At 43.0% G+C, this 25,905-nt stretch overlaps 1 long non-coding RNA gene across 6 annotated transcripts; it reads right to left on the reverse strand.

Annotated features, from left to right (window-relative positions):
• Nucleotides 1–2,716: 2,716 nt before the first annotated feature.
• Nucleotides 2,717–5,290, reverse strand: LOC106605037 (uncharacterized). Of its 6 annotated transcripts, none has more exons than XR_001328782.2 (5): nucleotides 5,167–5,272; nucleotides 4,053–4,225; nucleotides 3,839–3,946; nucleotides 3,548–3,737; nucleotides 2,717–3,318 (listed from the first exon to the last, which is right to left on the reverse strand). It is a non-coding gene; the product is annotated as an uncharacterized lncRNA (long non-coding RNA). The 6 variants fall into 6 exon arrangements; XR_001328781.2 differs by having other exon boundaries at nucleotides 3,839–3,984; XR_001328778.2 differs by having other exon boundaries at nucleotides 4,053–4,123; nucleotides 5,167–5,266.
• Between the last annotated feature and the right edge of the window lie 20,615 nt (nucleotides 5,291–25,905).

Below are 25,905 nucleotides of genomic sequence, written 5' to 3' on the forward strand. Positions count from 1 at the left end.
CTAAATGATCAATAAGCCTGAATTAATAAAATATGATTAAAAAAAGACAAAAAATACTGAACGGGAAAGCCAATCAATCAATACAAACCATATGAGAAAGGTACACGTAAGCTAAAGCATTAAGGACAGAAGACAGATTTCTGTCTATCGGGGTCTCAACAAGTTCCAGGATCTCTGTTTTGTAGAGCAGGGCCATTTGCCTAGGAACTCTACACTAGGAGCAGGTGGGATATTTCAAATAAAACAGCCACTAGACCTGGATCAGCTCCCTTTTATTACAAGTGCTGCCAAAGAGAAAACATAGTGTATTTGGAAAGTACTCAGACCCCATTTTTTCCCCCTCATCAATCTACACACAATACCCCATAACGACAAAAACAGGTTTAGACATTTTTGCAAATTTTAAAAAACTAAACAGAAAAAAACATATTTACATAAGTATTCTGACCCTTTACTATGATATTTGAAATTGAGGTCAGGTGCATCCTGTTTCCATTGATCATCCTTGAGATGTTTCTACAACTTGATTTGAGTCCACTTGTGGTAAATTCAATTGATTGGACATGATTTGGAAAGGCACACCTGTCTATAAAAGGTCCCACAGTTGACAGTGCATGTCAGAGAAAATACCAAGACATGAGGTCGAAGGAATTGTCCTTAGAGCTCAGAGACAGGATTGTGTTGAGGCACAGAATTGGGGAAGGGTACCAAAAATATTCTGCAACATTGAAGGTCCCCAAGAACACAGTGACCTCCATCATTCTTAAATGGAAGAAGTTTGGAACCACCAAGACTCTTCCTAGAGCTGACTTCATCCTAGATGAAACCAAGATTGAACTCTTTGGCCTGAATGCCAAGTGTCACGTCTGGAGGAAACCTGGCACCATCCCTACGTTGTTGCATGGTGGTGGCAGCATCATGCTGTGGAGATGTTTTTCAGCGGCAGGGACTGGGAGACTAGTCAGGATTGAGAGGAAGATGAGGTCCAGAGTGCTGAGGACCTCAGACTGGGGCGAAGGTTCACCTTCCAACAGGACAATGACTCTTAAGCACACAGCCAAGACAACGCAGGAGTGGCTTCAGTACAAGTCTCTGAATGTCCATGAGTGGCCCAGCCAGAGCCCGATCGAACATCTGGAGAGACCTAAAAATAGCTGTGCAGCGACGCTCTCCATCTAACCTCGCAGAGCTTAAGAAGAATGGGAGAAACTCCCCAAATGTGTTTATTTAAATTTCTAGGCCAGTCAGTTAAGAACAAATTCTTATTTACAATGATGGCCTACCCCAGCCAAACCCTAACGACGCTGGGCCAATTGTGCACTGCCCTATGGGACTCCCAATCACTGCCGGTTGTGATACAGCCTGGAATCAAACCAGGGTCTGCAATGACACTTCTAGCACTGAGATGTAGTGCTTTATACCGCTGCGCCACTCGGGAGCCCCCCAAATACAGGTGTGCCAAGCTTGCAGCGTCATACCCAAGAAGACGCGAGGCTGTAATCGCTGCCAAAGGTGCTTCAACAAAGTACTGAGTAAAGTGTCTGAATACTTATTTAAATGTGATATTTGCAAACATTTCTAAAATGTTGGGGCATTGTGTGTAGATTGATGAGGGGGAAAAAACTATTGGTTTGATTCATTCTGAAAATTGTCATTCAAGTTCAATCCATTAAATAATTGGCTCTCCAAACTTTTTTTAATTTTTTATTCATACAAACATTACTAAGGTCGTTCAAAGTTGAATTGCTGTTTAACGGATGGCCCATCTTTTCAACACACCACGCAAATATATGCGGCACTTTGTTCATAATGCACTGTCCACTCAACCTTGATGCTTTCTCAAGTTGATGCGCAAGAGTCCAAACAGCCTCAGATCACATGCTCGGATCATGTTCGAGCCTCGGATTGGACAGTGAAAGAAACACACACGTATGGGGGGTGATAAGGGCCATAATTAAGCCTCGTGAAGCTACTGATACGTCTCACAGTCACCTAACGTATTTTTAGCGCCATGAATTAACATGGACTGTCAATGGAGACAAGTTTCTTTCTAAGGCGTCTAGACGTGGCACGTGACGTGTTCACGTAGTGAAGTTTATTATGAACAATCTTACAATTAACTCCTTAACGTCTACATGTGTTATGCGTCACGTGTTAGTTTGTGTCTGTTTAGTTTATTATTAAAGATCTCACCATGAACACCATACAAACGTCTACATGTAATCAATTTCATTTGTTGAATTAGCTAAAATAGGCCTATCACCTCAATACAAAAATGATTAAGCTAGTTGATATCTCAGCCAGCCACAATTACTCTGTAGACATGCTTATTCTCACATCAATACAGACACAAGGGCTTCTTTGTTGGAGGTATCCCTATTCAGAAATAAGAGGTCATCTAGGTCTCTAGTGGCGCATTCAAAACAACTTAGAAAGTCGGTAATCCCTATATGTTACCAATTGGGCTAAATGTATTCCTATTAATAAGCTTTTGTTTTCCTATTCATTTGCATAGGCTAACCATTGCAAATGTTATTTACCATTTTTTTTATTAATAAACAGGTATCAGGGTAAAAAAATTATAATTTCAATGCCCCTCTCCCCCCACGGTTACTTACCTTACAGATAAAAGTCAGCTAATTTTCACTCCATATGTAAATACATTTGATTCATACACTGGCTTGTCTGGCTGGCATGTTTTCATTTTGAACAGGCCTTTCCTTATCTACACTGAAATAATATTTCAGTAGTAGTCCTTTATTATGATTTTTTAACACTCATAGCTCATTAGTACACCCTTGTGGTTGAATATATATCTATTGCATTTGATACAACAATTAATAATGTTTAACTAACAAATACCATCAAGGGATACGTTACAATTTACAATACTGAACACCTTATAAAACAGCTGTGAAAACCAATCTGGCAATATTTTAGATTTAATACATAAACGTTGATATTTTTGGGGGTACAAGTGTGTCAATTTACTTTCTGATTTTTTGTACACTCACATGGCAATCAGACTAAAATACTGAATTCTGTAGTGTAGAACAGAGAGGAGGCGGGTGCTGTGTGGATGAGAGGTTCTGCCTGTCACTTGTTTTCAACAGGTAGTCTTGGAAGGTGGACCTGAAGAGGGAAACTGCAAAGTCCAGGCGCTGCTGCCCTCTTTGTTCTGAGTATTTTCAGGGCTAGTGTTTTTAGCTAATCTGTGCAGCTCACATTATGTACCCAGTATGATAGTTTTCTTGCTCTTTCTTAGCTTGTCAGATGTTTTATGTCAGTGGGGTTGATAAGGGAGGTAAGGTATGTTCCCTGGAAAAGATGGAGAGATGAATGGTGAGAGAAACTCCAGGCTGGCGTTTTGACCACTGAAATCATGCACCTTAACACGACCTACCTGGAAGCGGCGGTTATTTAACGTGACCCAGTGGGTTAGCCATGAGATTGACTATTTGGAGAAACCCATGGGCCAGTGTTGGTACTGCTGACAGCATCACGAGGCGGCAAATTAAAATAGTTATCATCTGAGATTTTTATTCACCTTAACAGATGGTGACCCCAGCTAGGAGCGAAAGAGCACCAAGCTTTCCCAGGTCTTGCCTTCCTTTCGTCCTTCTTCCAAGCCAAGTCATTCGCCCGGATGTCGAAGCACTTGGTCCACTTGATTCTCCTCCGGTGAATTGATTCTCCTCCTTCTGTTTCTCCTGCGCCTTGTCCGTGTTCAGTCTCACCTTGATTGATAATATAAATAAATGCAATAGTATTTCATATTATTACAAATGCATCTCTTGGAAGGCCAGAAAATAAATGAACAGCAGACAATAGTTTTTACCTGGTCAAAAACCTTCACATCCTTCTCAGTCCGTGCCTGAAGGTGGTCCTTGAAGGCATTCTGATCTGGTTCGACAACTTCCACCACATCAGGTGGATTATCAGTGATCTCAAAGTACGTTATACAAAAATAGCAATAGAAAAACACTAAGTCAATCACAAATTGTATATGCTACAGTATAGGCAATCATTTTATATACAATTGCATTGTTTACCTCCGTAAACAGCTGCAGGGCCCATTAGTACAGCAGGCGATAGGGTGAGTACTCTAGAGGCCTGGACGCTGCTGTTGTAGGCAAAGATCATTAACTTCAGATTGTCCTCCCACCATTCCTGGTACCCGTCAAGGGACTTGCCCATGGCAGTCACCTTGGTCCGATCATCCAAACTTGGAATCACCATACATTTACACATTCACATTGTATATTTAGCCCAAACAACTACCTCTTCCCCTACTGTATTTATTTATTCTGCTCCTTTGCAGCCCATTATTTCTATTTCTACTTTGCACTTTCTTCCACTGCAAATCTACCATTCCAGTGTTTTACTTGCTATATTGTATGTACTTCGCCACCATGGCCTTTTTTTGCCTTTACCTCCCTTATCTCACCTCATTTGCTCACATTGTATAGAGTTATTTTTCTACTGTATTATTGACTGTATGTTTGTTTTACTCCATGTGTAACTCTGTGTTGTTATGTCGAACTGCTTTTCTTTATCTTGGCCAGGTCGCAATTGTAAATGAGAACTTCTTCTCAACTTGCCTACCTGGTTAAATAAAGGTGAAATAAATAAAAATAAAGTATATAACTCACTGTACTATCATTGTCAATTTCGGAAAAAAACTCTCAATTACTGGACGCCTACGCGAAACAATGCTACAACCATTACATTATTAACCACTAAACATGTAAACTGGCATTGACTAGAGTTTTAGTGCTTAGCCAAGCAAAATTTGTTTAGCATCAAGCGAACTGTAAAACGCTATTTTCGTACAAATATTAACACTAACACATTTTATTGTGACATTACATATTTACATATTACCTAAAGTAAACAACCGTTGTTCATAGAAAATAAAACAAATTGAATTTAAAACGTTGTTGAAAAAAGTACAGAAAGTTTGGACGCCATCTTAATAATTTCTCTTACATTTATGTAAACCAATAGCAACCTAGCCTAACTCCATTACATACGATGGGGAAAATACCAAACAGTTTTTTACTCGGTTAAAACTCCCTTCAATTGCCTTCAAATATCACCAAATTCATGGACTATGTAATTAAACATGTTACGTCAATATTTTGTTTCTTATTGCACATTACATACCTGAATTAATAGGGTAAAATTATGAGACGGAGAAACATTAGTTTTCAGAAGTAGTCATTCTCCAAGATTGAAGAAGAAATCTCCAAGACCTCAATCTCACTAATGCACGCCATTGACGTCACAGCTCCCCCTAGCGGCAGTAATCATGTACATACATTAAATGTAAATACCTGGGAGGCCAAGAAAATGGCTCCATAAAGGGATGGCTCCATAAAATAAATAAAACATCAAAAATATGACCATGCATATGTGTGTGTCACATATACACATGGCATATGCTTGGATACTACCTTAATCTATGATCTGCTTGCCTCAATACATTAATGCTAGAACATTAGTAGCCAGGATTAGCTATTTGTATCTAGTCTCCTAATAATTGCATAACGGTGCAAGTTAGGCACATGCTATCTTTTGTTTGTATGTGAGCATGTCTTTTTTTTGTCGGTCCTGTCAAAGTTGAGTGATCACACATGCCTCAGCACACAGAGGTTATTTTGCCTGCTTGCAAATGTGTGCTGAAAGTGGGGATGTTTCATAGTATTTCTGATTATCTTCACTCACCCACCACCAATGAATTAAAAAATAATAATAATTTAAAAAAAAAAATCAGAAAACCACGGAACCACCACTGCAATATAGGCCTACACTCCGATAAAAAGGTGCTATCTACAAACTGAAAGGATTCTTCCACTGTCCCCATAGGATAACCCTTTTTGGTTCCAGGTAGAACCCCTTCTCGGTCTGGGTAGAACCCTTTTGGGCTTCATTCCACAGAGGGTTCTACATGGAACCAAAAATACTTCTACCTGGAACCAAAAAGTGTTCTCCTTTGGTGACAGCCAAAGAACCCTGTTGGAACCCCTTTCTCAAAGAGTGTACTCAACAAGTTCAGCCTGTTAAGTTTACACCATTTCATTCTGTACTCAAACATCTGCCTGGTATTCAAGAAAACACGCAACATAGCACCTTTGAAGGTTTTCGTCAACTTCTCCTCAGACTTAAATAGCACTGTTCCAAGAACCTCCACCAGGGGTGACTATAGTATCCTCAAACGGAGAAAAAGGAGACACGAGGGAACCGCACACTCATTTTATATCCCAAGGGGCCTTTATTTTCATACTGCATGCTCTCACTCTCATCACTATCTCCTTTGCCATCTTGTCATGTTTTTCTTGGAACTCCATTTATACACACACACACACACAACTGTAGCATCTTGTTTACATTTCTCACATTTTAGGTGTCTAGCTATGGCCTTGGATGGATCATGTTGCAATGAGATGGGCACAGATGTATGTATGTATGTATGTATGTATGTATGTATGTATGTATGGTCCTTTTCAGTGTGGCGGCAAATTAATTGAACAGGAGAAGAGGATGTGGTTGCTTGCAGAGGGAGAACAGTGTGGAGGGTGGGTAGAACAGCTGCAGTGATGCTGATTGGTTGCTCTGGCTCATCTTCTTGACTTAAAGAAATTAGACGTTTGTTCAACCTTGCCATAGTTCAACAGCTGAAAAGCCTTCATTAACATACTCACAGAAATAGCAAGACATTCAGTATTCACTGAATGAAGTAGCCTACCCATCCCCGTTTACAATTTAATTCATTAATGAAATAAATTATACTATAGCACATTCAACGACATCATTATTGTAGACTATAGGCTACTCTTGTATCTACCTTGTACAATGCCGTAATCATTGAATGAAGTAGCGTACCCATCCACATTTCCAATTTAATTAACCAATTAGACAAATAATACAAGCACATAGTTACATTATTGTAGAATAGGCTATTCCTCTATCCACACTATATTAGGACACCGTTATGATTTCATTGGTCTTGTCAGGCATGATTTTAACCTCTAAGGATCGGACCCTTTTTTTCAAGTTTCGCCTAAAATGACATACCTAAATCTAACTACCTGTAGCTCAGGCCCTGAAGCAAGGATATGCATATTCTTGGTACCATTTGAAAGGAAACACTTTGAAGTTTGTGGAAATATGAAAGGAATATAGGAGAATATTACACATTAGTTCTGGTAAAAGATAATACAAAGAAAAAAAACACAATTTATTTGCATTTTTTGTACCATGTTTGAAATGCAAGAGAAAGGCCATAATGTATTATTCCAGTCCAGGTGCAATTTAGATTGTGTCCACTAGATGGCAGCAGTGTATATGCAACGTTTTAGACTGATCCAATGAACCATTGTATTTCTGTTCAAAATGTTGTTGCCCAAATGTGCCTAATTTGTTTATTAATAACTTTTCATGTTCAAAACTGTGCACTCTCCTCAAACAATAGCATGGTATTCTTTCACTGTAATAGATACTGTAAATTGGACAGTGCAGTTAGATTAACAAGAATTTAAGCTTTCTGCCAATATCAGATATGTCTATGTCCTGGGAAATGGTCTTGTTACTTACAACCTCATGCTAATCGCATTAGCCTGCGTTAGCTCAACCGTCCCACAGGGGACCCACCAATCCTGAAGAAGTTTTAAGGTCTTCGATCAAAGTTGTATGTCGTGCCTCTTTCCCTTCTTCAGTGAAAAGTAGTTATGCATCCCCCATTCAATTCTGTTTGAGTGTGAATGTGTTGGCCTAGTGACAATGGAAAAAATAAACCCATAGCTCCAGCTCACAATAGCATGTACGGGTAGTGTATTACAATATAAAATATGTATAGTTGAAGTCAAAAGTTTACATACACCTTAGCCAAATACATTTAAACTCAGTTTTTCACAATTCCTGACATTTAATCCTAGTAAAAATTCTGTCTTAGGTCAGTTAGGATCACCACTTTTATTTTAAGAATGTGAAATGTCAGAATAATTGTAGAGAGAATGATTTATTTCAGCGTTTATTTATTTCATCACATTCCCAGTGGGTCAGAAGTTTACATACACTCAATTAGTATTTGGTAGCATTGCCTTTAAATTGTTTAACTTGGGTCAAACGTTTCGGGTAGCCTTCCACAAGCTTCCCACAATAGGTTGGGTGAATGTTGGCCTATTCCTCCTGACAGAGCTGGTGTAAATGAGTCAGGTTTGTAGTTCTCCTTGCTCCCACACGGTTTTTCAGTTCTGCCCACAAATATTCTATAGGATTGAGGTCAGGGCTTTGTGATGGCCACTCCAATACCTTGACTTTGTTGTACTTAAGCCATTTTGCTACAACTTTGGAAGTATGCTTGGGGTCATTGAACATTTGGAAGACCCATTTGGGACCAAGCTTTAACTTCCTGACTGATGTCTTGATATGCTGCTTCAATATACAGTGAGGGAAAAAAGTATTTGATCCCCTGCTGATTTTGTACGTTTGCCCACTTACAAAGAAATGATCAGTCTATACTTTTAATGGTAGGTTTATTTAACAGTGAGAGACAGAATAACAACAAAAAAATCCAGAAAACCGCATGTTTTTCGCACCAAAGTACGTTCATCTCTAGGAGGCAGACCGCGTCTCCTTCCTGAGCAGTATGACGGCTGCGTGGTCCCATGGTGTTTATACTTATTGTTTGTACAGAGGAACGTGGTACCTTCAGGTGTTTGGAAATTGCTCCTAAGGATGAACCAGACTAGTGGAGGTCTACAATTTGTTTTCTGAGGTCTTGCCTGAGTTCTTTTGATTTTCCCATAATGTCAAGCAAAGAGGCACTGAGTTTGAAAGTAGGCCTTGAAATACATCCACAGGTACACCTCCAATTGACTCAAATGTCAATTAGCCCATCGGAAGCTTCTAAAGCCCTGACATTATTTTCTGGTATTTTCCAAGCTGTTTAAAGGCACAGTCAACTTAGTGTATGTAAACCTCTGACCCACTGGAATTGTGATACAGTGAATTATAAGTGAAATAATCTGCCTGTCAACAATTGTTGGAAAAATGACTTGTGTCATGCACAAAGTAGATGTCCTAACAGACTTGCCAAAACTATAGTTTGTTAACAAGAAATTTGTGGAGTGTTTGAAAAATGACTTTTAATGACTCCAACCTAAGTGTATGTAAACTTCTGACTTCAACTGTATATATCCTATCGTACAATGGCATGTAGGGGTATTGTATTACAATGCAAAATATGTATATATCCTATAGCACCACGTGTGTATATTTTCATGTACAATTTAATTCATCCATTTAATAAATAATACCAGCACATCAAATTACGTTATTGTTAGCCTACTCCCCTATCGACACAGTAAATAATATTGCCCAAGTTCTTTCGACAATACGTTATCAACTCATTATCAACAAAAAGTCATTCTTTTCAAATAAACCAAATTTGCCTTATCAACAGAGTAGCCATAAATATTTCCTAACGATATCAAAAAAATAAATATAGCCTAACTTATTCCTCAGTTGGATCAAGGACATCTTGGTAATTATTTTCATTGTCTCTAAGGAAACTATCTGTGGCTGATGCTCGAAAATTACTTCTGCTGCTTGTAAAAAAACACAAATGAATGTCTGTGTCAAATACCGTACCAGTCTCTCACAAAGAACAGTCACTGCTATCTGGATTCCTTGGGACGTCTTTACCCTGAAACCTAAACCCTGAACTAACACTAAACTTGACCATTTTACATTTATACTTGATAGGGGTAGGGACATCCCAAGGATCCCAAACAGCACGGACCTTCTGGGAAAGCCTATGAACTCCTCTATTCGACTGAAAGCCACGGACACGACTCTTATTAGTTGTCTGATGTAGGCTACTGGGAACTGGTAACAACACAGTCTGTGATTGGCAAACAACATTTAGATCTGTATGCAGCGAGATAATATAACATTCCATGAGGTGTTGAGGGAAAAACAGATTATTTAAAGATTGGACATAATCTTTTCCAGGCCATTAGCGATAACCAGAAATACACAAGCGTAGGCTACACTATAGTTCAAGGTGGCTACGTCGGAATGTCTGCTTGCACAGGAAAATGTGTACGTTTCTAACATTTATGGTTGAGATTGAATTAACATAAATGAACATAAATATGAACTATGCACGTTATGACTTTCGTTAACACACGACGCAGGCCACACGGTGGTACGGTTGCCTAGGCTTAATTAATGCAGATGTTAGTAAGGCAGCCACACGGTGGTGCGGTTGTCGAGGCTTTATAAAGTCTCTTATCACCCCCCCATAGTGGGGGCTTTTTTGTGGCAGCCAGACGAGACAATCGAAGGAGGATGTGGTGAGCAAAGTTACTGGGCTCGAATTTAGTCAAGCTTGCTCTATATAGATTGATGCTTTTAATTGTGCGTGTTAGAAACGCCATTTTTATTTTGTTGATGATAGGCATTTCTCTATAGCTGGATTTATGTATTTTTTCCAATGCTACATTAATTTGGCAGACCTAACTTGATTGACCCTCTTTCTACAAGGCCTAGTCTATGAGAGGCCTAATCATATTTGTATGAATATTTTGTTAACACCTATAGACGCTAGAGATGCATTCAGGGAATTAAGTCCTTATTATACATCAATTTAATTACAATTATTTATTGTCCATCATTCTTGATTATATATATATATATATATATGTATATATATACACACTGCTCAAAAAAATAAAGGGAACACTTAAACAACACATCCTAGATCTGAATGAAAGAAATAATCTTATTAAATACTTTTTTCTTTACATAGTTGAATGTGCTGACAACAAAATCACACAAAAAGAATCAATGGAAATCAAAGTCAAAATGAGGCTCAGTAGTGTGTGTGGCCTCCATGTACCTGTATGACCTCCCTACAACGCCTGGGCATGCTCCTGATGAGGTGGCGGATGGTCTCCTGAGGGATCTCCTCCCAGACCTGGACTAAAGCATCCGCCAACTCCTGGACAGTCTGTGGTGCAACGTGGCGTTGGTGGATGGAGCGAGACATGATGTCCCAGATGTGCTCAATTGGATTCAGGTCTGGGGAACGGGCGGGCCAGTCCGTAGCATCAATGCCTTCCTCTTGCAGGAACTGCTGACACACTCCAGCCACATGAGGTCTAGCATTGTCTTGCATTAGGAGGAACCTAGGACCAACCGCACCAGCATATGGTCTCACAAGGGGTCTGGGGATCTCATCTCGGTACCTAATGGCAGTCAGGCTACCTCTGGCGAGCACATGGAGGGCTGTGCGGCCCCCCAAAGAAATGCCACCCCACACCATGACTGACCCACCGCCAGACCGGTCATGCTGGAGGATGTTGCAGGCAGAAGAACGTTTTCCATGGCGTCTCCAGACTCTGTCACGTGCTCAGTGTGAACGTGCTTTCATCTGTGAAGAGCACAGGGCGCCAGTGGCGAATTTGCCAATCTTGGTGTTCTCTGGCACAGAAGTGTGATTGACTTGGAGTTACATTGTGTTGTTTAAGTGTTTTTTTGAGCAGTATACATTCATACATTAACTTTTTTTTTCAATTGTTTTTTGAATATGATAGAATATTGCATTCTATTATACATCATATGTGAATAATGTTCATTCATGTTCATTTGTGTATTAATAAAAATAATCTGATAAACAGGCTGAAATGTAATATTTCTCCTATTTTTCATGTCCATATAGCCTGGACATTTGTTACCCGAATTTATCAAAAGCACTCTGGTATATGGACCCCCATCTAGAGAAGTTCAAAGAGAGAGGCTTAGCCATACCAGACAGATTCCTGCAATTACCACAAGGCCTTGGATCCTACAACAGAAACCAGGAAACACGACACAAGGCATCAAAACTAAGTCAAGATCAGCTTTGGGATCACTGCAGTCTGCTCGCTATCTCAATATCCCAGCCATGGGCATACCGGTATCACGTATTTAGTTTTTTATGTATTATTTCTTACATTGTTAGCCCAGAGAACCTTAAGTGTTATTACATACAGTCAGGAAGAACTATTGGATATCAGAGACGTCAACTTACCAGCACAACCAGCACTACGACCAGGAATACGACTTTCCCAAAGTGGATCCTTTGTCTGCACTTCCCAGGCATTTGAACTGATTCCAGAGGCCGACGCAAAACAACGCCACTGGAGGAGAGGGTGCCGGTGCGGTCTTCTAGTGAGGCTTCGGATGCGCACTCACCACCCACCGCTTCCGAATATATTACTCGCTAATGTCCAGTCCCTAGTTAAGAAAGTCGATGAAATCAGGGCAAGAGTTGCTTTCCAAAGAGATATCCGGGATTGTAACATTCTGTTTCACAGAAACATGGCTAGCTGTGGACATGCTGTCGGAGTCCGTACAGCCAACGGGATTTTCAGTGCATCGCGCCGACCAGGAATAAACATCTCTCCGGTAAGAAGAAGGGCGGGGGTGTATGTTTCATGATTAACGACTCATGGTGTAATTGTAACAACATGTAAGAACTCAAGTCTTTTTGTTCACCTGACCTAGAATTCCTCACAATCAAATGCCGATCGTATTATCTCCCAAGAGAACACTCCTCGGTTATCGTCACAGCCGTGTATATCCCCCCGCAAGCGGATACCAAGACGTCCATCAAGGAACTTCACTGAACTCTATGCAAACTGGAAACCATATCCTGAGGCTGCATTTATTGCCGCTTTGGATTTTAACAAAGCTAATTTGAGAACGAGGCTACCTAAATTCTATCAGCATATCGATTGCAGCACATGAGGGAGTAACACACTCGACCATTGCTACTCTAACTTCCACGATGCATACAAGGCCCTCCCCTGCCCTCCTTTTGGCAAATCCGACCAGGACTCCATCTTGTTGCTCCTCTCCTATAGGCAGAAACTAAAACGGGAAGCGCCCATGTTTAGGTCTATCCAACACTGGTCTGACCAATCGGATTCCACGCTTCAAGATTGCTTTGATCACATTGACTGGGATATGTTCCGGGTAGCCTCCGATAATAACATTGACGTATACGCTGACTCGGTGAGCGAGTTTATAAAACCTATTAAAACCTTCCCTAACCAGAAACCATGGATCGCTGGCAGCATTCGCGCAAAACTGAAAGCACGTACCACCGCATTTAATCATGGCAAGGTGACTGGAAATATGGCCGAATACAAAACAGTGTAGTTATTCCCTCTGTAAGGCAATCAAACAAGCAAAGCGTCAGTATAGAGTTAAAGTGAAGTCGCAATTCAATGGCTCAAACACGAGACGTATGTGGCAGGGTCTACAGACAATCACAGATTACAAAAAGAAAACCATCCCCGTCGCGGACATCGGTGTCTTGCTTCCAGACAAATTAAACAACGTCTTTGCGCGCGTTGAGGACAATACAGTGCCACCGACGTGGCCTGCTACCAAAGACTGTGGGCTCTCCTTCTCCATGGCTGACGTGAGTAAAACATTTAAACGTGTTAACCCTCACAAGGCTGCCAGCCCAGATGCCATCCCTAGCCGCGTCCTCAGAGCATGCGCAGACCAGCTGGCTGGTGTGTTTACAGACATACTCAATCAATTCCTATCCCAATCTTGCTGTCCCCACATGCTTCAAGATGGCCATCATTGTTCCTGTTCCCAAGAAAGCTAAGGTAACTAAACTAAATTAGTATCATGGAATAGCCTTCATTTCTCAGAAAAAGAATAGACTAACAAGTTTCAGAAGAAAGTTCTTTGTTTCTGGCCATTTTGAGTCTGTAATCAAACCCACAAATGCTGATGCTCAACTAATCTAAAGAAGGCCAGTTTTATTGCTTCTTTAATCAGGAACAACAGTTTTCAGCTGTGCTAACATAATTGCAAAAGGGTTTTCTAATGATCAATTAGCCTTTTAAAATGCTAAACTTGGATTGGCTAATACAACGTGCCATTGGAACACAGGAGTGATGGTTGCTGATAATGGGCCTCTGTACGGCTATGTAGATATTCCATTTAAAATCTGCCATTTCCAGCTACAGTAGTCATTTACAACATTAAAAATGTCTACACTGTCACGTCCTGACCAGTAAAAGGGGTTATTTGTTATTGTAGTTTGGTCAGGGCGTGGCAGGGGGTGTTTGTTTTGTGTAGTTCGGTTTTTTTTGGTTTATGTTCTACATTTTCTATTTCTATGTGTTTATCTAGTTTTTCTATTTCTATGTTGGGGTTTTGGTAGGACCTCCAATTAGAGGCAGCTGGTTGTCGTTGCCTCTAATTGGAGGCCATATTTAGTTGGGGTTTGTTTCACTTGTGTTTTGTGGGTGGTTGTTCCTAGTATAGTATGTGCACCTTACTGGACTGTTTTTGTCATTTGTTTTGTTTAAGTGTTTTTTTCTTTGATAAATAAGAAGATGAGCAATATACCCGCTGCATTTTGGTCCACTCCTTACGACGCCCGTGACATACACTGCATTTCTGATTAAATTTGATGTTATTTTAATGCACAAAAAACAACTTTTCTTTCAAAAACAAGGACATTTCTAAGTGACCCCAAACTTTTGAACGGTAGTGTAGGTGCTCTGACATTCATACGGAAGGTATCCTCACATAACAATGGCGTTCATGAGACCAGATAAGCGTCTGTCATCTCCACACTGAGAAAATAAATACCAACATACCACACTAGAGCAATGAAAAAAGCATTCCTGAACAAATACGCACATGCTGCCAAAGTGAACAGCTACTTCCTGAGAGAAATGTGTCGGTTTCTGACAGATGACAAGAGTTCAGCAAACGATGATGAACAGGGCCTACTTGATGAGAGTGTGTCCTTGTTCCTCCTTGATGGTGATGACCCAGACCTGATCATGGATTTAAGGAAGCTGAATGCAAACCGCAATCCTCATTCCAGCCCTTTTGGGATGAAGTACATAAGTATTTTAACGACTACACAGCTTAGGTCAACTATCGCAGACATGGGAAGTACTTGTACTTACCTTTTGCTATATCAGTTGATGCCTTGCGTGACATAGTGGAAAAGCGGCTTCCACCAGAAACTAAAATCTCATCAATACAGTGGCTAAGACAGCAGTTTACACCCAAGAATCCATGGTCCATGTCTGCTCTCCAGTACACAGGAAGGTTTGACCTCAAGTTCATGGTCCAGTCTCGGGTGATAAGAAAGGGACATCAAGACTCAGTTTGTTGAAGTACAGTGGAACTACATTAAACAGTTTGCCTGCATGTGGCAGAAGGACTGTGAAGTGTTATGTGTGGATGATAAGGCAATCATCCCTGTCAGAGAACCTGGCCAGCCAATAGGGACCTATAACAGAGGCAGACATCCAAGTATTGCTCTTGTGAGTGGGCCAGTTCTAGCAGCTGCCGACCATGATTACCACATCAGTGGACTTATACCATCTGTCATGTGATCCCAGCATCTCCATCTAGTTCATATCTATGATGGGAAAGTGCATGTCACTGTCAAGGTTTTCCAGCAATCCAGACCCCTTCGACACACAGTTGAAAATCTCAGCATCCTCAGAGAGAACTACAGTACAGTGAAGATGTCTCTCTCAACAAAACATTTTTTTATTTAAAAAATAAATACATTTATACCTCTTTTTCTCCCCAATTTCATGGTATCCAATTGGTATACAGTCTTGTCTCATCGCTGCAACTCCCGTACGGACTCGGGAGAGGCGAAGGTCGAGAGCCATGCGTCCTCCGTAACATAACCCAACCAAGCCGCACTGCTTCTTGACACAATGCCGACTTAACAAGGAAGCCAGCCGCACCAATGTGTCGGAGGAAACACCGTACACCTGTCGACCATGTCAGCGTGCGCTGCGCCCGGCCCGCCACAAGAGTCGCTAGTGCCCAATGGGACAAGGACATCCCTGCCGGCCAAACCCTTCCCTAATCCGGACGACGCTGGGCCAATTTTGCGCTGCCCCATGGGTTTCCCAGTCGCGGCCGGCTGCGACAGAGCCCAGACTTAGACCACTGCGCCACTCGGAAGGCCTTCAACAAGTCAATCTTGACAATTCAATCTGATGGTGGGCCAGACCACAGAACCACTTATGCCTCTGTTTATGCATGCCAGACACTCCTGTTTGTTCAACTGGATCTTGACATGCTTCTCGCCTATAGAACAGCACCAGGTGACAGCTGGGCCAACCCTGCCGAGAGAGTTAATTCCCTTGGGGCTTCAGGGAACAGCCCTGGCGAGGGAAAAGATGGAAGAATAAAATGAGAAGCGTGTGAAGAAGTGTAGCACAATGACAAGCCTACATGAAACAGCCAGCAAACAACCAGCGCTGAAAAAGGCTTTTGAAAAGAGTATGCATCCTGTTGCAGCTCTCGTGAGTGGCCGGTTGTAACGCTTGTCGTCTGTAGAAGAAGTGGACCAAAGCGCAGCGTGGTGAGTGTTCATATTAATGATTTAATAAAAAGAAACACTTCAAAACAATTCAAGAAAATGAACGACAGCCAACAGTTCTGTCAGGTCACAAAATGTACAAAACAGAAAATAACTACCCACAAACCCCAAAGGAAAACAGGCTGACTAAGTATGACTCCCAATCAGCGACAACGATGTACAGCTGTCCCTGATTGAGAGCCATACCAGGCCAAAACAAAGAAATACAAAGTGTGACGTAGAAGTCCGTCACTGGCCGCGGGCAGCATTTGGTACTTTAACGCACGCACACATTCATCACTCCTCCCTGCTCCGTTATCAGATAAGTTAACAATGTGGGTCGACACACAAGTTAACGTCTCTATCTTAGTACATACATTTCACACTTACTTCAGTAACCAGTTAGGGTATAAAGAAATAAAGACAGGTGTTCATATTTAATATAAGCAATATTTAGTATACTTATCGATGTTATGGATGAGCACGGTTGTTTGTTCTGTTCCTCTCTCTCTCCATCTCTGTAGCTTCCAGGTATGCTGGATAAGGACCCGAGCTAAGGGAATTGGGCTTACTTTGTAGTGCCTGTCCGGAATGGCTCATTAATGTAAACGGGCATATTGGAAGACACTGTCAGTAGTGATGTAATTTTGTAAATGTTATATTGTGATGTTGTTTCATAAACGTGTTGCAATGTATATATTTTGGTATGTTTAGATAAATGGAAACTGTATGTTGAATAGGTAATTGCTTAATTAATTAGTGTTAATTGTTCTGAGGGGAGGGGCTACCCCTACAAAAGGAGCCTCTCTTTCAGTTCATGGAGGGGCATTTTGGATTGAGCTGTGGGTGGGGCAGCTTTGTTTTTAAGCTGTCCCATAAGGTATACGTTTGATGGCAGTACTGTTGTTTTGTTCCGGAATCACTATGTAAATAAACACCGTTGCACAGAAGAACTTTTGCGGCTCCGCCATCTTTTTATTTTTTATAGAGGTTAGGTTTTCCAGTTTAGCCTTCTGGCCTACTCTACGTGACATATGGTGGCAGCAGTGGGATGGCGCACCGCAAATCAGTGAATTCCAACAAGAGAGGTAAAGGAATGCGTACAGGATTGCGTTCTCAGCAGCAGCATCAACTGTCATAAAAGGTAATTGAAGTTGAAACTGGGTGGAATACCATGGAATCTTCTGGTGAAGAGGTTAATTATGAGAAACTAGGAGCCCGACCAAGGGGCCAAACACAACCAGAACTGTTTGAACTACCGGTTGAACCAGCAGATACAGCAATAAGAGACCAGCTGACTGAAGGAGCAGTTGGGGGACCAGAACCACACCCAACCATGGTAGCCCTTTTCCAGCAACTTTTCACCTGCCTTGAGAAGAGGGACGAAGACCTCAAGCAGGAGTTTCGGGGCCTACGCCAATCTATCCTCACAGCTCCTCACCAAGTGGAACTCGTCAGTGAGAGCCCAAGATTGGGTCTGCCAACACCAGGACGACAAAGGCTCGACGCAGCAGGGACTTCAACTCCACAGCAGGATCCCCAAGCAGTAATGAGGCCAGCCCCAGCACCAGGAGACCAGTCCAGCAGTGTTAACGTTCATCTTCCAGCATTCCTGAGGAAGGAGCCAAAGATGCCCTCATACCAGCAGGGGGAGGACATTGAAAACTACTTGCTGAGGTTTGAGCGAATGGCCAAGACGTGGCAGTGGCCGGAAGTAGAGTGGGCCTGCAGGCTTGTCCCATTGCTCACGGGCAAGGCCTTAGAGGCTTACACAGCAATGGATGAGGGGCTGTCCAACGTCTACAAGGGCTTGAAGGAAGCGCTGCTGATGAAGTTCGACATCTCCTCGGAGACCTACCGTCAACGCTTTAGAGTTGCATCGACGCCATCGGGTGAGTCACCGACAGAGACGTACCACCGCCTCAAGGGTCTCTACCGACGATGGGTTCAACCAGAGGAGAAGACACAGGACGAGATCGGTGAGGTCATCATCCTCGAGCAACTTCTACAAGTTCTACCACACGACATTCGAACCTGGGTTCGAGAGCATGAGCCCAAGGACGGGCTTATGGCGGCCAAGCTTGCGCTGCGGTACCATAATGCACGTAAGGGGGCCCACCACGACCTGCAGCACCCGCTCCAAGGAGTCTCCGAGACACAAGGGACATCAGAGATACCCGAGATGGTGGAGGTAACTCTGGGGGTTATGTGTCTGGGAGGAGGGAGGTAAGGGATTATGCAGTTCGCTCTGATGGGAGGGGTCTGACCTGTTTTTACTGCCGACAGCAGGGGCACAAGGCTTCAATGTGTCCGCTACGTAAATCCAAGCTCTCAGGTTACTGTTATGTGCCCAGAGAGGGGGATGGTGTTCAGAATAGACAGACTGGGGAAGGGTCAGTCTTGGTACCTGTAAAAGTGAATGGTAAAAGTCTTACTGCAATGATTGACACCGGCAGTTCCCTGTCGTTGATCAGAAAATGTAATGTACCTGTTAATGACATTGATTACGGTCACCAGACACTGATCCAATGTGTCCATGGTGACCAGTCACAGCAGCCCACAGCTGAACTCACAGTGGAGATTCAGGGTCAGAAATACCTCCTCAAAGTTGGGGTAATGGAGAAGCTACCTTTTGAGATGATTTTGGGGAGGGATGTGCCTGTACTCTCTGATCTGTTGGGAAGTGTGGGGGGTCAGCTATATGAGCAGTCAGTTTGCCAGTCTGATGTTCAGGTGTCATGTTCAGTTGTCACTCATGCACAGGCCAAAGCTGGTTTACAACCTCTGCCTGACTTGTGTGATAGTCTGTGTGAGGGGGGAACCAAAGGGCCCAGAAAGTCACGCCGCCAGCGGCGTCTTGAGAAGTATGTGGGAACCCCTGTACCTGTTGCTGATGTGTCTGGGTTAGAAGTGCAATGGGAAGTTCCACAAAATTTTGCTACACTGCAGAAGTCTGACGCAACCTTGAAAGGTTTATTTGATAAGGCCTTAGCTGGGGACAGCCAATCTTCATGTGGGGGAATATACACAGTAGACAACCACATACTCTACCTTGGGTCAGAAGCAGATAGCAGGAAGTTAGTGGTGCCATCTACATGTAGACCACTTGTTCTCAACCTTGCACATACAGTTCCATGGGCAGGCCATCTAGGGCAACATAAGACCTATCTTAGGCTAGGCTCCCGTTTCTTTTGGCCCTCCATGTATACTGATGTACAAACATACTGCAAAACATGCCCCACGTGCCAGAAAACCAGTGCTGTCCGTAGGTCTGACCGGGCTCCTCTATGTTCACTGCCAGTTATCTCTACCCCATTCAAGAGAATTGCAATGGACATTGTTGGACCCTTGGAGAAGAGTAGTGCAGGTTACCAGTATATATTGGTGATCTGTGACTATGCCACCCGGTTCCCAGAAGCCTTCCCACTCCGTTCCATAACCACTCCAAAAATAATCAGTGCTCTTGTTCAGCTCTTTTCTCGTGTAGGAATCCCAGATGAAATCCTGACGGACCAAGGCACAAACTTCACTTCACGACTGATGGTTCAACTCCACCGACAGCTGGGCATTAAAGGCTTGAGGACCACTCCCTACCATCCCCAAACGGATGGGCTTGTAGAGAGATTCAATCAAACGCTCAAGAATATGCTGAGGAAGTTTGTGGCTGACACTGGTAAAGACTGGGATAAGTGGTTACCCTTTCTGCTTTTTGCTTACAGGGAGGTGCCTCAGGCATCGACAGGTTTCTCACCATTCGAACTCCTCTATGGATGGCCAGTGCAGGGACCACTGGACCTGCTGAAGAAGTGCTGGGAAGGTTCCCCAGTAGCTACCTCAGGACAGGGGATTGTCCAGTACGTTCTCCAGATGCGAGACAGGCTGGAGCGGTACCGAGAGGAGGCTAGGGCAAATCTTCAGCAAGCCCAGAAGGCCCAGAAGCGAGGGTATGACCAGCACGCTCGCCACAGAGCGTTTGAGCCAGGACAGAAAGTCCTGCTCCTCCTTCCCTCGTCTACCAGCAAGCTCCTTGCGCAGTGGCAAGGGCCGTACCTAATCGGGAGGAAGATGGGCCCGGTGACCTACGAGGTGCTGCACCCGGACAAGGGTAAGGAGAAGCAAACCTACCATGTGAACCTCCTCAAGGCCTGGGAGGAGAAAGGGGAACTCTCCAAGGTAAAGTCCTTTCTGGTCCGCAGAGTAGAAGAAGAGGACGAGTCAGATGGGGTCACAGAGGCATGGAAAGGACGAGCAGAGGTCATACTGGCTCACCTAGAAGAAGACAAGCAAGATGAGCTGAAGCAGCTGTTTGACAAGTATCCGGCCCTCTTCAGTCAGAGGCCAGGAAGAACCAAAGTCCTGGAACACGTCATTCGTTTGAAGCCTGGCCAGAACCCTGTCCGCCAGCATCCTTACCGTGTGCCTGAGAGGCTGGTGGTAGCCCTCAAAGAAGAGGTCCACACCATGATAGAGATGGATGTTGTCGAGCCATCATCAAGTGAATGGAGCAGCCCTATTGTCATTGTCCCAAAGAAGGATGGCTCTTTGCGTGTCTGCATGGACTTCCGTAAGGTGAATGCCATCTCCCAGTTTGATGCCTACCCCATGCCCCGCATTGACGACTTACTGGAGAGAATCGGTAGAGCTCATTACATCACCACATTGGATCTCTGCAAAGGGTACTGGCAGGTGCCCCTGGACGAACAATCCAAGGCCTACACTGCCTTCCGGACACCGATGGGCCTGTTCCAGTTTAAGGTCATGCCGTTTGGCCTTCATGGGGCCCCCTGCAACTTTCCAGAGGCTTATGGACAAGGTCCTCCAGGACTGTGACGATTACTGTGCTGCTTACTTGGATGACGTGGTGATCTACAGCCACTCCTGGGAGGAGCACATACAGCATCTTAGCAGAGTCCTGGGGAAGATCCATGATGCAGGCCTCACGCTTAACCTCCTGAAGTGTGAGTGGGCAAAACAGGAGACTAAGTATCTGGGTTACCAGCTGGGTAAGGGTGAAGTTCGACCTCAGGTGGACAAAGTGGAGTCCATCAGGAATAGCCCTCAACCCAGAACCAAGACACAGGTGAAGTCCTTCCTAGGTCTGGCAGGATGGTACCGGAGATTCATTCCGCAGTTTTCGACCATCGCTGTCCCTCTAACCAACCTCACTTCAAAGGTGGCCAGCAACCCTGTGAAGTGGACTGAGGAGTGTGAGGAAGCCTTCAGTATACTGAAAAAACGACTGTGCTCATTCCCTGTTCTCCAGACCCCTGATTTTCAGAAGAGGTTTCTCGTGCAGGTGGACGCTTCGGCTGTGGGAATTGGAGCTGTACTGGCCCAAGGGGAGCCAGGAGAAGAGCTTCCTGTACTGTACCTGAGTCGGAAGCTGTTGCCGAGGGAAACCAGGTATTCGACAATCGAGAAGGAGTGCCTGGCTATAAAGTGGGCCCTAGATAGCCTCCGTTACTACCTTCTTGGGAGGGAATTTGACCTGCACACAGACCACAGAGCACTGACCTGGATCCAGACCATGAAGGACCGGAATTCTCGTGTGACCAGGTGGTATCTGGAGCTCCAGCCTTTCAGGTTCTGTGTCCGTCATAAGGCAGGAAAAGAAAATGTCACGGCAGACTACCTATCCAGACTCCCGAACCTGGTCGCTTCAGGAGAGGAGGAAGGTAATGTGACGTAGAAGTCCGTCACTGACGCGGGCAGCATTTGGTACTTTAACGCACGCACACATTCATCACTCCTCCCTGCTCCGTTATCAGATAAGTTAACAATGTGGGTCGACACACAAGTTAACGTCTCTATCTTAGTACATACATTTCACACTTACTTCAGTAACCAGTTAGGGTATAAAGAAATAAAGACAGGTGTTCATATTTAATATAAGCAATATTTAGTATACTTATCGATGTTATGGATGAGCACGGTTGTTTGTTCTGTTCCTCTCTCTCTCCATCTCTGTAGCTTCCAGGTATGCTGGATAAGGACCCGAGCTAAGGGAATTGGGCTTACTTTGTAGTGCCTGTCCGGAATGGCTCATTAATGTAAACGGGCATATTGGAAGACACTGTCAGTAGTGATGTAATTTTGTAAATGTTATATTGTGATGTTGTTTCATAAACGTGTTGCAATGTATATATTTTGGTATGTTTAGATAAATGGAAACTGTATGTTGAATAGGTAATTGCTTAATTAATTAGTGTTAATTGTTCTGAGGGGAGGGGCTACCCCTACAAAAGGAGCCTCTCTTTCAGTTCATGGAGGGGCATTTTGGATTGAGCTGTGGGTGGGGCAGCTTTGTTTTTAAGCTGTCCCATAAGGTATACGTTTGATGGCAGTACTGTTGTTTTGTTCCGGAATCACTATGTAAATAAACACCGTTGCACAGAAGAACTTTTGCGGCTCCGCCATCTTTTTATTTTTTATAGAGGTTAGGTTTTCCAGTTTAGCCTTCTGGCCTACTCTACGTGACACAAAGCATAGAAAAAAGGACATAGAATGCCCACCCAAATCACACCCTGACCAAACCAAAATACAGACATAAAAAAGGCTCTCTCAGGTCAGGGCGTGACACCGGTTTGAGCATCTGAAGTGGAAAGGAACCCCCATAGAAGTACATTAGCCTGCAACACAGGAAGAAATTGCCAATATTGCACAACAATTCAACATCATTGATCCAGAAGTTGACATAATGCATGACCTCAGCAGAAAAGACCTTGACAAGGAACAGTACATTCCAAGATGTCACAATAGATGGTACAGATCAAGAAATGCAAGGGAGAAGATCCATGCTGGTACTGCTTAATGAATCCTCCACGCTTGCCAGAAGAACAATTTAAGAAGTTAAGGTTTGTGCCTTATTCAACATTTACAGCAGACAGACGGGAATACCAGACATATGATGTGTACAGCTTGGACACCACTGACAAGGATAGGCCTTCTCTGACTCCAAATATAGAAAATGTAAAGAGGAGTGCTGCCATGGTCAGTGCAAAGGTGAGAGCAACCTTCAACTGTGTTGAATGTGAGAAACCAAGGTGCTTGTATGCCAATAGCAAGCTGTCTAAAGAAGAACAGAAAGCAGTCCAACGCATTCGGGGTGAGAACATGTTTACATGTGGTTCAGAGATTTTCCAAGAAGACAATCCCATATCACGAGCCGATAGTTGCTTTCAAGGGGCTACCCTGTGGAACGCAAGTGGAGACGCAGTATTACTCAGCAATCGCAGTGTCATTCCCAGATGTGTGTCCATTGTGGATGACCAGATGTTCTTGAGGGGGAAGAGGTGGTGAGGCTCAAACAACAATTCCAACATGTCAGGCCAACGTGCCCAGGTGTGTAAGCAAGAAGGGAAGCAGTTCATTACGAGAGCTCCAATAAATCTTACAAATAAATGAACACCCTAGAGACTGTTGAACAGTAAAAAGCAGCAGGTGATTGTGCTATTGCCTCGGACTACAGAACACTGGCCATCATTTTCATTTCCAGACAATTCTACAGGTTGAATCACCAATGTTTGTTGACACCCAGTATGTGATCTACGGCACACGACCAACTTTAGTTATGGTGTCTTGTGAAGCTGTTCTTGATTTTTATCAGGCATTTTTTTCAATCATGAATAAAGAAACTGTCACAAGTTATACTTCCTATTGGGTTTAATTTCTCATAGTCATAATAACATTGTAACAAATGCATTATTTTTAAGAATTAGGCCTAGAGCATGCACAGTGCCTAGGACAATGTGGTAATGTGCTGTTATTCCTTATCCACTTAATGTTTGTATTTATTTGTTCGTTTTTTTCTCTCACTCGCCTCACTTTTCTGGGGGGAAAATCCGTTAAACAGTGAATCAATTTTGTCTGGCCAAACCCCAAAATGTGCCTAAATAATCTACAAGATCAGAGTATTTTTAAATCTACCAGTTGGTGCTGAAACGGAGACGAAGATGCATATATGGCTTTCTTTAATTGATCTCTATATTCTGACCCTGTTTTCTGTATTTTATTCAGTATGTGGACAAAATTCTAATTTAAGGTGCACCATATTTAAAGGGATGGCTTAAGATAAATGTACTGAAAACCCCATTGAATGAAAACTCCATGAGAAATGTTGGACAGCAAGTGGGAGGGTTTTCAGCAGTTGAATGACATTTATTCCGAGCGCACAAGGTAGCCACACCTGCAGAGCGCGTTACATGACTGAAAAGGACAGGCATAAATTCTTAAATCTGGATCTTAAATCGGGATCGGGCCCTTGCTGAACTTTTTTGTGCTGCCTAACCAATGGCTGTGCTGTCTAAGCCTACCGAGGCAGTTCAGGAGGAGAGTCAAAGGCTTCTTCTTAAAATACATTTAGATTAGGACTAGTCCAAAACAATTCACTGTCTTGCGTGTGGACTAGCCTACAGCCTGTGTTATGTTCAGTTTTAGAAAAAGAGTGTGAAGATGAGGACTGGAGGTCAACTTTGATAGCTTGCTGCTAGCCTACTATCATTTATTTGATTAAAAACAATATGTTTCTGGCCCATGATGTAGGCCTATTTATCAGAGTTATTGACCTCACAATACGCCTGATTCGAGTAATTTACAGTGTGGTGCTGAAATTTGAAGCAGCAGCCGTGACACAATCAATGGACAGCTTATGGTGCTGAAAGTAGGCAATTTAGAGCAGGAAAACTAATTTTAGTTAGACTTTACTAACAACAAGAGGGCTTTGTGTTGAGCTTATTTCCTTTAAAAAATGAGGTAGGCCTACCTGTTTGACAGATGAAATTAGGCTATAGTCTGATATATCCATAGATCTTTCTGTCAATTCTTCCACCCACAATGCATTCTTTAAATAGCCTACCTCTTTGTCAGTGAAGGGCTGTTAAATTAAAACCAAGACTCGAATTGAGGGAGTATGAGAGGGTACACCATAGGCCTACTTTTTATTAAAGAAAATGGCAAAAAGCACAGGCCTACCCCTCGTTAGTTTAAGATTCTGAAGAACAAAGAAAACGGATAAAATCATATAAAGCAATCTATAACAGCAAGTTGGTCCACGATGCTTGATGCTAGAAACAAGCTTTAAAATACCCATTTAAAGACGTGATATTGTTTTGTTTCTATGACATTCAGAGGCTGAGATACAACCTTCTATAGCCAAGGAGACAAAAATGGACTTTGCTTGGGAAGTAATTCTGTCACTATCAATTGATTAAGCTATTCACTGTCTGTACAATAGAAGATGTTTAAACCCAGACAGCTTTTAGGGAAACACTTGTGACCTCTCGTTGGGTTATGCCACGGAAGAAGAGTAGCCAGCAGTTAAAGCTTACATTTTCCTGCATCAGTAGGCCTATTATGTCTGGGGTGGAAAGGTAGGCCTAAGTTTTGAAAGTACATATTCCCAATGATGTCTCAGATTAAATGATGTGCAAACAGGGACAGTTTCGTTGCAAACAAGACACACTGATTTGGCATTGGAGAATCTCTGT

Source organism: Salmo salar, chromosome ssa01 (genome assembly GCF_905237065.1).
Source record: "Salmo salar chromosome ssa01, Ssal_v3.1, whole genome shotgun sequence".
Classification (NCBI taxonomy): domain Eukaryota; kingdom Metazoa; phylum Chordata; class Actinopteri; order Salmoniformes; family Salmonidae; genus Salmo; species Salmo salar.